The sequence below is a fragment of the Hydra vulgaris genome, chromosome 02 (assembly GCF_038396675.1).
Source record: "Hydra vulgaris chromosome 02, alternate assembly HydraT2T_AEP".
Classification (NCBI taxonomy): Eukaryota; Metazoa; Cnidaria; class Hydrozoa; order Anthoathecata; family Hydridae; genus Hydra; species Hydra vulgaris.
Window position 1 is genome coordinate 3,564,507 of NC_088921.1, and position 18,089 is coordinate 3,582,595.

Consider the following 18,089-nt stretch of genomic DNA (forward strand, 5'->3'; position numbering starts at 1 on the left):
CTCTTGTTTTTTACAGCTTTCGCAGAAATTGTGTTTTGTTTGTCCCAATTCCCCCAAATGGGGAAACGAGCCCTAGGATTCTTAGACATTTATAGAATTTTCATAAATTTTTATGAATTTGTTCACTCTTATAGGATGAAAAGATATTATTTTTAAACAAAAGTTAATTTTTATACTTTTTAATTAGAAATTGTTACTTTTGACCCAAATTGAAATGCCCCAATGGCATTGTGGGGAAAAAAAGCCCTTGGATTCTTAGATATTTTTAGGATTTTCATAAATTTATGAATTTGTTCACACTTACAGTTTGAAAAGGCTCTTGTTTTTAGTTAAAGTTGATATTTATGCTTTTTACAGAGTTTTTGTTGCTCTTGGCCCATTTACCCCCAAATGGGGGAAACGAGCCCTGGGATTCCAATATATTTTCTAGTTTTTCATAAATTTGTATTAATTAGTTGACTCTGACAATTAAAAAAGCTCTTTTTCCTTAACTAAAGTTAATTTTTATTACTTTTACGGTGATTTTATAGCTCTTGACCCATATGCCCCAAAAGGGAAAAACAACCCCTGCTCCAACTATATCACAAAAAAAATTTGTATAATTGAATACATTGATTCCTTTAATTAAAAAAAAAAAATAGAATGAGTATACTTAATTAATTCTGCTCAACTGTTAGTCTTTTCGTCGATGTCAATTGAAAAGTAAATAAAATTTTTAATTTCGGTGCCATAAATCCTTAAGAAAAACTTCTCAAATTTCGACCCGAAACAGGCATTATTGGACAGTACATAAATCGTCATAACTCGGGAACCAATTATCCAAATTTAAAAAATGAACTCATTTTGAAATCGTCTATATTTTTCACATATTTTGGTAATAATTATAGCTAAAGATAATAAAGATATTAAAATCATGTGAAGTGCCTAAATTAAGTGAAGTATTGCATGTTCAGTTGAAGTGCTTTTCTGGAATCCAAACTGTTTTGAATAGAATAAGTCATTACTTTTTAAAAAATGCATATAACCTATTGAACATAATTCGCTCAAAAATCTTAGAAAAAATGGAAAGTATAGATATTGGTCTATAGTTTCCAATATCCGTTTTATCGCCTGATTTATATATAGGTTTAACTTTTGCTGATTTAAGTATATCAGGAAAGATACCTTCATTCAGAGAACGTTTACAAATTTTAAATAAAGGCACTTTTAACTCATTAAAACAGTCAATGACAATGTTGCTGTTTATACCATTAATTCCAGATGACTTATTACGTATCAAACTTTTAAATTCTTTAAAGGTTAAATTCTCATTTTTAAAATTGATTTTTATTGCACTGAAGGTATTCCTTAAATGATTTATTTACATTTGGAATTTTTGCCGCAAGTTAGGTCCTATATTCACAAAAAAATTGTTAAATTTATTTGCTATATTGTTTTCATTGTCAATAGTTTTATTTTTAATATGTAAGATTTTCGGAAAAGATTCATTGATTTTCGGTTTTCCAATTATTTCATTTAGTACTTGCCAAGTTTTCCTAGAACTTAGTTGACACTTTTCAAGTTGCTTTTTATAATAGTTTGATTTAGAACTTAGAAGACCCAACGTTAGCCCAACGTATTTGTGATTGTTGGCCCACCGAAGTGCTTTGGTTAGCCGTAGGTTGGCATTGTATCGGCATATGATCGGCTATCCATCGTCCGTACGTTGGCAGCGTATATTCTCAGCGTTGTTGGCAAAACGTCGGTCTACTCTTGGTTTTAAATTGTTGGCGCAACGTTGGCTTAAACAAACTGCTACAGTTGGCAACATATAGGCCTAATGCATTTTAAACTACGTTGACCTTAGATTGGTGCACCGTTGGTGTAAGTTTGTAGGGGCGATGTTGGCCTAACAAAATGTTTAGGTTGGTGTTGTGTTGGCATATAATCGGCAATACGTTGGCCCATTCCAACTGTTGTGCGCGTCGGTTATGTCGTCGCAGTTTTTTCATTCTGTAAAATACTCATTTAATACTCATAATACTCATATTATACTCAAAATACTCATATATATAGTATATTTGTCAATAATTTTCGTAACGAAAACTTCCGTTATTTACCGAGTTTGGGGTGCGCCGTTTTAAAATTCGCCCTACTTATGGTGTCTGACATGGTTTACGATCTTTAGCCAATGACGTATAATAAATGACTAGATGTGTAACTCCGGTGTAGTATGAGATTTTTACTCCTACTTTTTTTTACTCCCTAGTAAAAATCTGGTACGAAATTTTAACCGCGGAGTAAAAAACGTGTATGAGATTTTTACTCTCAAGTTATTTTTAGCAAAATTACAAATAAACAAGACATGCACGACAGATTTGCTGATATATTTAGTTATTTAAAATATAAAACGTACCCAAAAGAAGTTTTAAATAAAGGTAATAAAGTCTTTATTTAAAACTTCTTTTGGATACAATTTTAGAAGACAAACAAAGCCATTTATAGTTCATAATAATGAGTTATATTATTTAAATAAAGCTGCAGAGGTATTATATTATTTCAAAATGTTTTAAATAATTTTGTCATTTTTATCCTGTTACAACTAGAACCTAGTTACCAGATAAACACGAAAATTTACAACTAGATAAACACTGAAAAACTTTGTAGTTTTTATTCTCATTATATTTATGGCTTATAGCTTTTTTTAGAGAAAAGTTATTTGGAGCAGAGATGAACAACAAAGCATAATAAAGCTTGTTCATTAAGGAAATGATGTCTCTGTTGAGTCTAAAGCTTTATATAGTCATACAGGTATTAATAACACTACCCATCACATTCAAAGTAGATTTTTTTGGTATGCAATGACAAAAGAAATTATAACTTATGTTTCCAAATTTGACCAATGTCAAAAGTCTAAAAACAGGAAACTTCAGTCAAAACCATTGCTACAAAATATTTTAATTCCAAAAGGTAAAATGACGCAAATAGGAATTGATTTAACACAACTGCCAGACGTTATTGGTTACAAATATCTTGTTGTATTTGTCGACTACTTCAGTAAATAGGTTGAAGCAGTAGCACTTACTGATAAAACTGCGAGAACTGTGGCTTTGAACTGTGGCTTTGAACTGTGGCTTTTTTTTAAACAGATATGCCGACATGGTTGTTTTAAAATTAAAATAAATGACCAGGGTCTTGAGTTTGTAAATAAATTTCTGAAGAACTGTACTCAAAAACAAAACAATTCAAAGAATTACAAGTGCATATCATCCTCAAGCAAATGGATTAGTAGAGCGACAGAATCAAACAATTAAACGTACATTAGTAATGGTGCTGGATGAGGATGCTCTGGAATGGCCATACATTATTGATAGTATTTTGTTTTCATTGAGAGTTAAAAAACACAAGTCTACTGGGTTTTGAACATTTTCATTGCTTTACCAAAGGGAAACAGTTCTCCCTATTGATTTAGATTGCAATTTAATTGATTTTAATGATAATAATGCTCTTAGCAATGATGATTCCTCCAACAAAAATATTTCAGAAACCTTTCGTGCAATGAATAAAATGAAGAATAAACTTTTTGATGAAGTTTATCAAAATATAGAAAAATTTCTAAAAAGGCAAAAACTTGATTATGACAGGAGAATTGCTCAAAATTATGAAACTAGCATAAATAAAAAAGTGTTGCTTAGAAATAGTTGACGCGATGATAGAAAAGGCGGGAAACTTGTAAAGCCTTGGGCTGGACCATACTTTGTAACTTCCATTTCCAGTACAAATAACTGTAACTTGAAAAATATAAAGGTTCAAATTTTAAAAACAAAGTACAACTTGACAAAGTTATGTTTATATAATGAAAAAATAACTAATGGTGAACTAGAAATCACATTCAATGAAATGAATATGCATATTTTTATTGATATGATTGGAATATATGCAACTATTGAAATGAGAACTTTTATTTCTGAAAAATTTGGAATTGGTATTACCAAAAATATATTAACTGCAGATTTTAGTCTACTTTCATGTCCAAAACAACTACACAATACCATAAACGATGGTAATTGCTTTTTTAGGGCAATATCTTACATCATTACAGGCAGTGTAAGCAGTTATGAAATTATAAGAGAAAAAGTTGTAAGTACTATTATAAGAGAAATTATAAGAGAAAAAGTTGTAAGTACTAATATTAATGATAAAATGACTTCATATATGAATCAATCGGTCACAACATATCTAAATGAAAGTGGTATGAGTGACAACGCAACATGGGCAACTGATGAAAAAATAATTGGGTGTGCCTCATTCATTGGTATTGATATAAAGGCATGTAACAAATATGGTGTGGAATTAAAATGGGTGATTACCCATATAGTTTAACACTCAGTTTAGTGAACATGCTATATTCCTTGACAATTCAACTGCAACTCACTTTAATGTTGTACTGTTGTAAAAAAAAAATTTTTTGCAGAGAAATCATCCTCTCCATAACTTTTAGAGATTTGCATAAATATTTTTTATTTACTTATTTTTAAATAAATGTTATTTACTATTAAAGGTTTGCTGACTGCATTATATATTTTGACATAGCCAAAGTTCCTTGAATATTTTAAATTTATTTGCTTTAATTTTTAAGACCAAACAAATAAATTATCATAATTTCTTTGTTAGTATTTTATTTTTTTTTTTTTTTTTTTTTTTTTTCTTTAAATTTTCACAACTACATATTAATTACAAATTTTTTACACTGCAATATTATAAAGAAACTGTACTTCCTAAACAAAAAAAAAATACATTTTACAAAATACCGTTAAATATAGGAAGCAATAATTAGGTATGCTATGACTTGATAAGAAGAGTTTTGTTGTTGTAGGGAACTCGTAGAAAACTGAGATTAGTCTTATCATCGAGAACCTTGAGGTATTGCGTAAAGCACACATATAAACAATGTCATTCTCATTAAAGAAATGTTTTACATGTTGTTATTGCAAACTTTTTTTTCTTTTCTTTTTAATTGAACTATGTTTTGTGTTAGTGTTGAGGTTTATAATAATAATACTAGCTTTATTTGTTAAACAAAAATTTACATTTTCCATATGTATTTGATTGCTGATTATTTTAATTTGAGCGTAAATTTTGATTAACCATCAGAACTAGAACATTTCTAGGTAATTATCCATATTAAGAACATGATTTTTGAGTTTCGACTTTAAAGAAGTTATATTGCCTCGGAGAGAAATCGAGGTATAAATCGGAATTAATTTGTTGAATAAATATGGGCCACGATAAGAAACAGAAAATTGAGAACTTTTTTTTTTTTTTCAGGGGTACAATAAAGTTACCAGTTGCTCTTGTGTTAAATTTGTTGATATTAGGTTGAAAGAAGTTTCCTGTGAATCGGTTTGGAACTAATCCTAGCTTGTACTTAAGCATGAACAAAATGTTAGCGTAGATATTAATTTGGTAAATGTTTAGTGCTTTCATTTCTTTTAATAGGGGTTTAGCGTGGGTCACCGAAATATTGGGTCATTCCGTGGGTCATTCCGAAATATGTAACATAATGTAATGTCCAATATTCCTAGCATTTGTGCCCATATTTATGGTAAGGTATGGGTTTTTTCGCACTATTTTCCATAACAATTTAAATATCGTTTTTTCAATGCTGTCTTGGGAAAAAAAACTCGTTTTAAAACATAAGTTAAAATTTAAAATTTAAAACAAATTTATTTATGTTCGATAAGTTTAAAACAAATTTATCACTATCGGGAATAGAATATAAATTTTACAGAACGTGCGTACTTAATCCGTTTTAATTAAAATAATAAAACAATTTTTACTTCCATTATGATTTTAATTCCTTATATTGAAATGTAGGATATAAATTATTTTTAAAAAATTGTATGCTACTATATGTAATATAAAATGTTAGTTAACAAAATTATTATTAGAAGTTTATATAATAAAGTTTTATAAACATAACGGTAAAAACATTTAAAGAGAGTAAAAATCTCATAAAGCTAGTAAAAATCTCATATCGGATTTTTACTAGGGAGTAAAAAAAAAGTAGGAGTAAAACTTTCATACTACACCGGGTTTTTTTATAAGCTGCGAGTTAAGCTGTTTACAATCGGCCATTTACATCAGGCAAAACGGTCAATATATCATACAATAAAAACAGTTATATCCATAATTTCTGTTAATTTGCTTTAGTATTCATTTTAATTAGATATTTCTTTTAGTAACTTCATCATAAAATGGTTAATTCTTGTGCTGCGTATAGATGTTCTAGCAAATATGTAAAAGGCGGCATCATAAACTTCCTATTAAAAATTCAGAAATGTGTAAATGATGGATTGTTGTTTTGAAACGTAAAAATTTTATCCCAACTAAATATACTTGTATATGTAGCGACCATTTTTTAGAATCAGACTATAATTATTGTATATCAGATAAAAATATTTCAAGTGTTGATCATCATTATAAACCAATTTTATATATTTGAATGCTGTACCATCAGTTTTTCTATTTTCTGCAAATACACTAATGCCAAAAAGGATATTAGATATCGAAAAAGTTGGTCAAAATATGAAAACGTTGAATGATTTGCCTGAAATTTCATGGCAAATATGTTTTGAAGTTACTAATTAAGAATTCGCTGAAAAAAAAAAGGAAAAAAAAATGGCGGATCCAATATGGCGGACATTAAAAAATTGTTTAAATTGTTCATAAATGGGTTTTAAGGGTTCTTTCAGGCCATAAATTAAGAATTTGCCCAAAAACAAAAATAGGTGTATCTAATGTGTCCATAAATGCTAAAAAATGGATCAAATGATGGAAGATGGTGTTAAATATAGAAAAAAAACATTCTGTTTCAGTTTCAATCATTTTGGTTCTTTTTAATCTTTATCTGTCTCTTTGGTGAAATCGTCATTATATTCAAAGTCTGTTTCCTCGGCATCGGCCTCAGAGTCTTCATAATCTTCTGCTACAGGAACCAAGAGGGCAACAGCCTCTGGCAACAAAGTCCTCAATTTTTTTGATGTTGATTTTTGTTGAGATGAAATGTAGGGGTCTGTGGTTGCCAACAATCTCCTAAACACGTCTTCCATAGTCTTAGCTCTTGAAAACTTTTGAGACAAACCCAAACCATATTGCTTTATTAACTTATTGGTTGATTCTTGAGCATCCTCGGACAGTTGACCAATGGGTAAAATGGCTGAAGAAATAATGTCTGGTGCGTGGATCAGCAATCTATGTACCGATGTTGGCATGTTGTACCAGGGATATTCTTTGATAAAGTGTCTTGCAGTTGCTAAGGCGTAACCTCGAAACTTTTCAACGTCAACTTCATGTCCACTCAAAATTATTTGAAAACGGGGGATTAATTCTTCGGAAACACCAATTATCAAGGATGACGTTTGAGTGTTTTTAAAGAAACGCCGAGCGGTGTTTCCGTCGTTCGTGCTGCCCAACCCTTGCTTTGGCATGTCGACTAAAATTCATAGTTTTTTGAAAGCTTTTTGGATGCTAGCTTTCATTGTTGCTTTTTCCTGCTTCTTTATGCGCTTGCCATTTTTTCGTATTTTTTTAGAGTTGGCAGTCCGTACTGTAGATAATCAGTTGTTACCGGTCTTTTCTTATCTTCTATAAAAAAATCTATAAATCTCAAATCTAGCCTTGTATGGAATACTGTTGCCGTATCTGGGGCGGATTTTCAAATGATGCCCTTTTTTATTAGACAAGGTGCAAAAACGCATTGTCAACATAGTTGGACATGCTCTTGCAGCCAACCTAAACCATTATCACATCGTTGTAATGTTGCTTCTCCTTCTCTATTCTACAGATACTATTACGAGCACTGCTCTAAAGAGCTAGCGTCTCTTGTGCCATTTACTAAAATTCATTTTCGTGTTACTCGTCATTAAATTAAGCCATATCCTTTTTCTGTGACTGTTTTTAAGTGCTTCAAAAACCATGCCATGTAATAGAATAAACAAAATGTTACATATTTTACAAAAGTAAAATATGTATCACGTGATACATATTTTACTGTTGTAAAATATGTATCACGTGATATACGCTTCATTTCTAGCTTTCCATCATTCATGGTATAAAACAGTGATGTGAACGCATTTCTGGAAATTTTTTAGAATTAGAGTAGTGACTATCAAGCTTAGCATTTTCTATATGATTTGTTATATTAGTTTCAGAAATACTAATGAATTTAATACCTATTAGAGTTTCAGTACACCATTTAAACATTTTACTGACAGTTAATATTTGGTTATTTTGCAGGCTAGTCCTTGTTACAAGTTGTTTTACAGTCCCACCAATGCCATTACATGGATTTTTACCATGAATTGTTGCAAAAAAATGCCGCTCTGCATGTATTCCGTGGTCTTGAAAATGATGACATAGATTGGGAAGAGTTTTATAGTTTTATCACAACTATGAAGCATGGAGCTGCGATTTTCAATGTCACATGCTGTTTTTGATAAAAGTTCTTTATATTTAATGTTACTGGGCACTGCATAAGTAATCAACTTTGAATTTTGGTGTACTTGAAAGACACAAACTGTATGCACACCAGATGCACTGTCTACTGTTACACACCATTTTGAACGAAGCTGACAAAACTTTAAAAATCCTATTTTCTCTCCTGTTTTTAGAAATTTTAAATGTAGCTCTTTTAGATTTACAAGTAATAATCGCTTTTAGATATGTTGTTTTTGACCAACGATTTTAACTGAAAAAAATTCTATCTTACCAGGGAAAATCCGAGAATTATAATATTAAGTCCGTCAAATTTCAAATGACGGATTTTGAAAATCCGTCAAACGGATAAAAATTCTAGATATTTGTCTTATTTCAAGTAATTTTTCTCCCCTAAGTTACTTTTAGACGCCTTTAGTTTACGCACTTTTTTTACCAATTGACTTTGATACAGAAAAGTATTCTGTTGTTTGTTGGATTGTCCAAATATTTGGTGTTAATGTTGATAGGTTTATTTTTTCATTTCTGATTTTTCAAATATTGTTTATTGAGCAACTAATAGAAATTTCATTTTTAAAAATTCCCAAATAATTTGAAACTAATGTGTGGCAAGAATTTGAAACCTCTTTTATCTTTTTTTTCATAACTGGGTCTGTCTCGAATAGGCACTGATTTTAACGGAGAATAACCCAACATCCTGAATGTTTTATTTGCAATTTCAGAACCAGTCGGAATGTATGATGTATTTGTTTTATCAATATTTTCATCAGTCTCATCTTTCCTACGACTTTTTTCTTACCCGTTTCTGACCCGGGCATAAATTCATTCTTGATTGACCAAAGAGAATTTTATCAAAAATATAAAACCTTGTATTAACATAAAACTTAATAAACATGCCCATCACATTTTTTTTGTTATTAACATAAAGCAATGACAAAAAAATAACAAAATAAATTTCAACTTTAAAAATATTTGCAGAAAAATTTTTTTTGTAAGATTTTCAAGTATTACTTACTAAATGCTTTAGTTTTATAAACTTTATATGGGTCACAACAATACCTTTGTGTAGTTTCATAATTTGCAAGGAACATCTTTTCATGATGAAATATATAGAACTATAGTCATTAAAAGTTATATGACATCTCCATGCAAGCCTTTTTTTTCTTCTTTTGTGAAACTTTGATTAACTCTTTCGCCAACCATTTGAGTAAACAAAGTTTTTAAAATATTACATTTTTTGTTAACTCATTTTAACTCATAGTTTTAAAATACTTGTTATTATTTTATCTAGATATAAAAATATATATGTTATTTCATTTGTCAAAATTAATAAAATGTATTTGCATCATACATATTCGATCACTTAAAATAAAGATTGCATCATCATAAAATGAAGTAATACTTGGTTACTATTTTTTTTAATCCCACTTTAATTAAATAATAATTGACTTTTAAGTTACTTTTGAAATTTTTTTTCAAAGAAAAACGTGAAGATGGCTAATAGTTATAATGTTTTTTTGATGTTCAAGGAAAAAAACTGGATTAATGAAATTTTTTATAGCATGAAGGGACAGATACAGTAAATCGATGCAATTTGTTTAATAAGAAACAAGCAAGAATGAGTTTTTTCATCAATGAAAATGAAAGGCTCATCAATGAAAGAGTGGCTCAAGCTTGGCAGATAAAGCAGGTCTAATATATTATAATTATTTTTTTAATGCTAATTCACTTCCCAAAGGCTAAAAGCGCCACTACAGACAAGGAGGCTACCTAATTGTGGTTATAACCCTCTCTCAACTATATAACTCTAAAACACAAACCTTGACAGCCAAGGCCGCTGTGCAGAGAAGTTGAGTGGGGTACTATGAGGGACGCGGTGGGATCGAACTCTGTAACTCTCGCTTATGACGCAAGTGCTCTACCACTACACCACGACCGCATTACATTTACAATGTGTTTTTAGACTTTATCTGAAAGTAAGAGGGTTATAATTCATCAATATAGAAATACCAACATTATTGCAGTAAACAAGTAAGTTTAGTATTTTTTTGCAGTAAATAAATAAGTTTTGTTGTCTAACAAAACTTACAGACTTTAACACGTTCGTTGCCAACTACGAGTATATTCGTAGTGCTTATTTTTTGTCAGTTATATTCAGAATAAAAAATAATATAGAATTATTTTTGATTAAAAATATTTTATTTATTGAAATTTTGATATCTAGCCTTGGCAATGAGAATGAAAGCCTTGGCAAAAATTAATCGTTGCAGACTTTATAGCTCAGTAAAGGAATAAAGCATAATTTAAAATATCGCAGCAGCAAACGTGTAAAGTCCAGAATTTAAATATTTAAGCCACAGCAAGCCTTAGGCTGTTACAGAAGAGAGATCAGATTAAAAATCAGCTGCTTGTTCTAAGCAATCAAAAAGTGGAAATTTTTTTTTTCAAGACAAGTGTATAAAGTTTAAATGTTAAATTTTCATTAAGATTAAAATTGTAGATAAGAAACAATAAAAAGATTTAAGGGTACCACAAGATACCTTGTGGTACCCTTAAAGTTACTTAAAATAAAGAAGAGTGTAGGGCTTCAAGAATAATTTTGTTACTGCAGTTAGTAAGAAAAAAATGAATAATCTCAAAACATTTATATGAAGAAACTTATAACAGAATGAAGACTAATCGTAGGATAGTTGGAGAGGTCAAAGTTTTCTCTAGAGTTTTAAAAAATTGGAACCACTTATTCAGCACTTTTTAAAAATTAAACAATATTATATATTATGCAATTAATAAGATTAAATGATAGACTTACTTTAGTTCTATAATTTGGTTTATAACTTCTATAATTTTGAATCATACAAGATTTAATAAGCTAAGAATAACAGAACTTAACATCAGACAGGACCTTTTTGCATTGGCTTCTTGTAATAATAAAAAGACATTTGTTCTTAAGAGAGATGTTTTTGTAAAAAAGATGATGTAAATAATTAATAAAGTACCTGCTTAAGATGGTGAAAAAAATATGGAGTAAAATGAGGTTTGACTTAAAGAGTAGGAATAAAATTATATGCTGTAGTATTTGCCAAAAGAGAAGATGATAATGATGATGATGATGATGATGATGATGATGATGATGGTAATGATGGTAATAGTCATTATGATGATCATGTTGATCATAATGATGTTTATATATGCATATATATACAAAAAGTTTCAAGCTGTCGAAAACAACAATATTGAAAATTTATTTGATTCTTTAACAGTATCTAGTCCATTAGTTATGGGAAATGTTACCAATACACCTAACACACCGTCAAGAATGTCAAATCGTGAATTTTTGCTTAAAAGCTTTGCTACCTTGAATAATGCTGTTCAACAAGTGGGAAAAGATATAAACAAATCAGTGTTGAATATGCTTCCAGATCAATTGACACCAACTCTAAATAAAAGAGTTCAAAAAAGTGAGAGAATAAAGCGACCAGCTAATTATAATATGACTTCCGCGGATGCCATAGCCTACGATGAAGCTAAACAAGCATCAAAAAAACAAAAATTAGATGAACAAGCTGCAAAGAAATTTACTAGAGAACAAAAAAAGATTTCCACTGCTACTCAAAAAGCGAAAAATGCACAGAAAGATAAGAAAAAAAAAAGTTGAGACAAAGTCAGTCGTCTAAAATACCAGGTAAAAATGGTATAAAGACAAAGAATCAGTTAACAGACCCTCATTTTCCTCAAGCTTCAAATAACATTTTAGTATCTGATGATCTTCTATGTTATTCTTGCCAAATTAATTGGACAAATAACTTAGATAACCAATGGCTTGCGTGTGAGCAGTGTTCAAATTGGTCATGCATTGAATGTGTCTTTGATTATCGTCCAACCATGGAATTTATTTGTAACGAATGTGTATAAAATAATATATATTCTTTTTTTATTAGACGATTTCATTTTTTTAATGGATTAAAATAATTATTTTAATGTTAGTATTATTTGTGTTTGTGTTTTTCTCTATTTTATACGCATCCGGAATTAGGGACATAAACACCTAATTCCGGATGAAAACAATATTTTTTAAAAATAAAATAAAAGATAGATTTATATTGCAAAAATAATATTTTTTATATTGTTTGATTTGTCTTGTTATGAAGTTTATTTATTTAAAAAAATTATTTCAAAATTCTTTATATTGAGCTATTTATGACAATCTAAGTCCTAAACCATCCGGAAATAGGGGTTTTTACGGTATTGTAAATTTTTGTCAGGTAAAATGATATAAATATATGCAATTAGTTCAATTTTTTTAAAAATTTCTCTATTTTATGCCTAATAATTTGTGGTACGTAACTTAAGGGATGTTTTTAAACGGGGGGTCGCAACTAAAAACAAATTAAAAATCTTTAAAACATGGAGATTGTAGTATTGCGCATTTATCAAATATCGAGTTACTTAAATTTTATAGCGTGTTTAACTAATTAATTAGCTTAGTTTGCATTTGCAACACTTTTGAGGAAAAAATTCTTAAATATGCTAAATTCTTATATATATTAAAAGGAAAAAGTTCTTACACATGAAAAATCATTGTTTTAAATTTTAATATATTGGTAAAAGATCTTCATCAAAAACTTGATTACTCTTAATAAAAATAACTCTATTCTCCTGGCCACCATTAAGGCAAAAACGAGGAAGGGAGGTCCTTTATTAGTGCAAAATATTTACGAGAATTAAATTCCGAGTAACAAAAAGAATTTTTAGTAAATGGTAGCAAATTACCATTTACTAAAAACTATTGAAACAAAGAGGCCATACAAATAATATAAAAATGGTCTGTGTTGAACAGACTTAACAAGACCCGGGTGCGGTCAGCTTGGTTTACAAACATAAAATTATGTCACATTAAAAACTATGAGCGTAGCGTAACCTTTAAAAGCCAATTTAAAACATTTTTGGTAGCCAAATGCGATAACACATTGTAAAAATAAATGTGATAGTATAGTAAAAAAAACTATTTTAAGAGTTTTTGGCTCATAAAATGGAGTTAAGACTTAATTGATTGCGGTTAAGCCGCAATAAATAACGATTAGAAGGCTATATGGCCCAGACGAAATATGCAACATAAATATCAAATTTGTATTTTACTCATTCACAAAAAATGGAGTTCAGATAAATCAGCTCTTATGTTCAGATATGTTTACAGCACACATTAATAAATAAACTCAAACTTTAAATTGGGGAAAACAGTCACTATAAATTAAGTAACAGACCGATCCAAACCCGTATTACGGGTTGCTTTCTGCTAGTTACAATAAATACTTCATTTTTTGCAATAAAATGCAATATTGAGAAAATGTAAGGTTTTCTCAGATATTAAGTTTATCTCAAGAAAATAAATGCTATAAAAATAAAGTCATTCTACAACAAATGTAAAGGCCAAATAATTAAATAATATTTTTTTTCTTAAAAGTGTTTTATTTTTGAGAAGAAACAAAGTTAATAAAATAATTCTTATTGTGTTATAAAACTCTAATCCCCTACCGTGACTACGCGCCAGAAAATAAGAATTTAGTAGTTTATAAGTATTAATAACTTTTATTTTTAACGGTTCCATATCTAAAATAATCTTTTTTTTTTCGTAACTTATTTCGTCACTATATAAACATTTTACATGCAAATAACTTTAATACATTTATAAATACAAATATATTTATATGTATACATGTATAAATAAGATAAAAATTAAGATAATGGCAGGAGCAAGTAGGAGACTGCAGTCTTGTCATCAAGCCTCTTTCATTCGCAACTTTACAATCAGTTACAATAAGTATAAGTACCAGGTGGGCAAAACGACGGCTAAAAACGTCGGATAAACATCATAGTTGGCGTTGGATTGACATTGGCTAACATTGGATATTGTTTTCGTACCGAAATTCATCGAATTTTCAAGCTTTTGCTTTTATAGTGTAATTGAAAAAGGACAACTCTTCTTTTATATTTTGTTTTAAGTGCGTTTTTTTTCGCACAGATTAAAACCACACAATGTTGCAAGGTTAGCTAACCCATTTTTGCGTTTAACAAAAACTTCAGGTGAAACATGAAATTGTAAATCAATACTTGAATCAATTACATCTAAAAATGAAAACAAATCATATATTGTCGAAATGTAATCTATTTTTTAACAACGTTGAAAATGTAAAAAAAGTAAAATTTATGTATAAATTTAAAAACAAATAATGTTTTTTAACAAACATAAATTTTAGGTTTATAACTAACCACTTCTCGAATAATTTTGTTCATTATGAAAAAAAATGTTTGTATGCGTTGATCTTTAAGGTTATTGTCGGAGTGCTGACTTTGAAAATTTTTTCATAAGTTTGCTTTCTGCTTCTTGATATTCTTTTTCTGTAAGACACTTGTTTGTTGTCGGATCAAAGAAACATGCTAGCAAACTTTGCAGATTTTGTTTCGTAGACATTTTTTCAACAAAGTATACATTGCTAGCTAGCGTCTCTTGTGCCATCTACTAAAATTCATTCTCGTGTTACTCGTCATTCAATTAAGTGTCATCCTTTTTCTGTGACTGTTCCTAAGTGCTCCAAAAACGGTTATTCGTCTAGTTTTTTTCCTCGAACATCAGCTCTTTGGAATTCGCTTCCTTCATCATGCTTTCCTGATTCGTATAATTTGCAATCTTTTAAATCGTCCGTCAATCGTTATCTTGCTCTACAATCTTCATCTTTTCTCTCACAGTAACTTCCAACTTTAATCAGTGGCTGCTTGCAGCCTTGTTGGAAGCGAAGATGTTTAAAAAAAAAAAAAAAAAAAAAAAAAAAAAAACCTTCATGAATTTGAGAAGACTAGCTCCTAACATGTTCTCTCTTTCCACCGTAGGCGATGGTTGAAAGAGAAAACATTTAGCTTAAGATTTATAATCAAGAAAGTTCATTAACGTATTTTGGAGAAATTTTGCCGAAGAAAGTGTTGGAAAATTTTTAGTAGAGAGAAGTTTAGTTGCTTCTAAAAATGGAGCAAGATTATAATGTAAAATGTCTTGGAACTTCCAGTCGTCTGATAACAAAGTTAGTTTCTTGAGTTTATTAATCTATTTTTCTGTTAACTCATCGATAGTGCCAGGATCTATGGTAATTTTATTATAAACATATTTCGCTTTTATTACCTTACTAATCATCAAAAACGTTGAGTTCCAACGTACCTAAAAATCTGACGATAAATTTTTTAATTCCAGTCCCTGCTTTTTAATCTCACTAAAAACAAATGATTGTAAAACAGAAGTTCGTTTAACAAGTGCTATCGTTTTTCTTAACTTGAATAATATGCTGGAGGAAAAAATAAATAACTGATCAACAGTTTCATCGATTGACGCCTCCTCCTCCTCGCTACATTTTTCATCATCTGAGCTAACGTCTTCTTTGCCATAAGTGCATGCAATTTCTTCTTGATCGTCAGAAGAAATATATCCATTAGATTTAATATCGCTTTCATTATAATTATTTTAATATATAAGATCTTCATCTACATCTGCTGTGCTATCTAATAAGTTATGTGATAGCTTAGTCCACAATTTGATTCCATGATTCAAAACAAGATTTAATTAAATTATGAAAAATACATAAAAGTCGTAAAGCAATAGATCCCATCGCCTTTTTAATATCTTCAGCGTTGTCAGCTGTAATTGAAATAATTTTAGATTCAATTTCAAGTTTATTAATTTCTTTTTGTACAAATGCTGTGAGTCTATAACTTTATTGACCTCCGTAATACCTAAGAAAGCAAACTACTTTTGAATTATATTTAAACTTTTTTGTTAGATAATGCGCTGTTATGCAAAGCCATTACAATCCAACTCAATTTTTACACAAATCTGTTGCTATTGCTATGTTGATAACTGATTTAAGCTTAGCATTAAGATCATTCTTGTATTGATAGTACCGCTTTCTCAATCAATTGTCTTTCGATGAGGCGGCTTGTAATGCGGAGCAAAAGTGATTAAAAGTTGCATACCAGATTTATGAAAATCATTGAAAGGGTGGCTATCTTGAATAATGCAATTTATTGTGGCTTCATCTATTTCATCTCTGTTCTTGGTTCCGAGGAATCGATCTTGAGCAATTTTTTTTTCTTTTTGAGAATCGTAAAGGTACTCTGGTTTTTTATGAACATGAAAAATATGTTTTTGCAGATTTGGCTCAGGCCCATGTATGTGGATACAAGCCTTCCATTTTCTGGACACTTCAAGCAAGTATACTTATTAGCTTCGGAAACAAATGAAAATAGTGACTTAATGGGAAATGCCTTCATTTTACAGACTGGTTTTATAAATTGATCATCGCCAGTATCAGAGTTCGAACATATAGTATAAAAAACCTTGTTAGAATATATTTCACGTACTAACTAAATTTTAAGACCGATTTCAAACACATAACTGTACAAGAGTATTTTTACCGGTTATAATTTTTTAATATTATTATTACTACTCTCTCGGTTTTCATTAGCTAGACATGTTCGTATTTTATTATACAAAATATGTTTGCGAATATACCTGAATATGTAATACTGCCGCCAGGTTGACCTCTAGATTCTTCAATTTCTATGTTTCTCTGAGATAAAGACAAACGTTTTTGACGATGTATGTTGATAAAGGCTTGCGTTCCAAATAAAGATCTTTTAGATAATCTTCTGTCTTTATATTTTTTTCCAGCCATATCTGTCAAAATACAAATTAAGCGGTACTGGTGCTTTGATCTTGTTTACATTATTTAAAGAAATTCAATAATGAAATGAAAATAGAAGAAAAAAATATATATACCACATATTTTCACTAGAATAATATACTTTTATATATATATAAATGGAAATAGGAAAAATATTAAAGTTTACTACCTAAAAGTATAAAAATGTCGCGGCTATCTGATTTCTGACATTTAACAGTAGTTAGTAGAAGTAAAACTCTAATTTTTTGAGCTTTTTTAACAGTTTTGCTAACAAAAAAAAAAAGAATTACTCAATACTGCTCTTTTTTTTTTAATTTGGTTTCCTCTTTTATTATTTTGTAACTAATAATGTAATTTATTGCTAGAAAAAACTCTCAATATCATGATTTTACTTTAAGTTTTTAAAAACATTGTTGTGTATTCCGCTGAGAAACTCTTGTATCTGTTCAGGATATTTTATTTTTATGATTTTTATTTGATGATATGTCAGAACATAGTTTCTGTTTCTCAGAATGTTCAATTTCTTTCCAAAAAAATATAGCTTAACACTTAAGATAAAGCCAAAATATTTGTTACGATTGTATTACTAAATACTTATATATATTATATATATATATATATATATATATATATATATATATATATATATATATATATATATATATATATAAAGTTATCATAACACTCGTATTAATTTATTTTTTATGTAAAAATAACTATTTACGTCATGTTTCTGTTCTGTGTTATATTTCAGTGAACGTGATAAAGGTGTTAACTACCGTAATAAAACAACTACTGTGATAAAAAAGCAATTAAATATACCATTAGTTCCGTATTATCGGCACACCCAGCACCGGGTGTGCAATTTTATTATGGGGCCCCTTATGT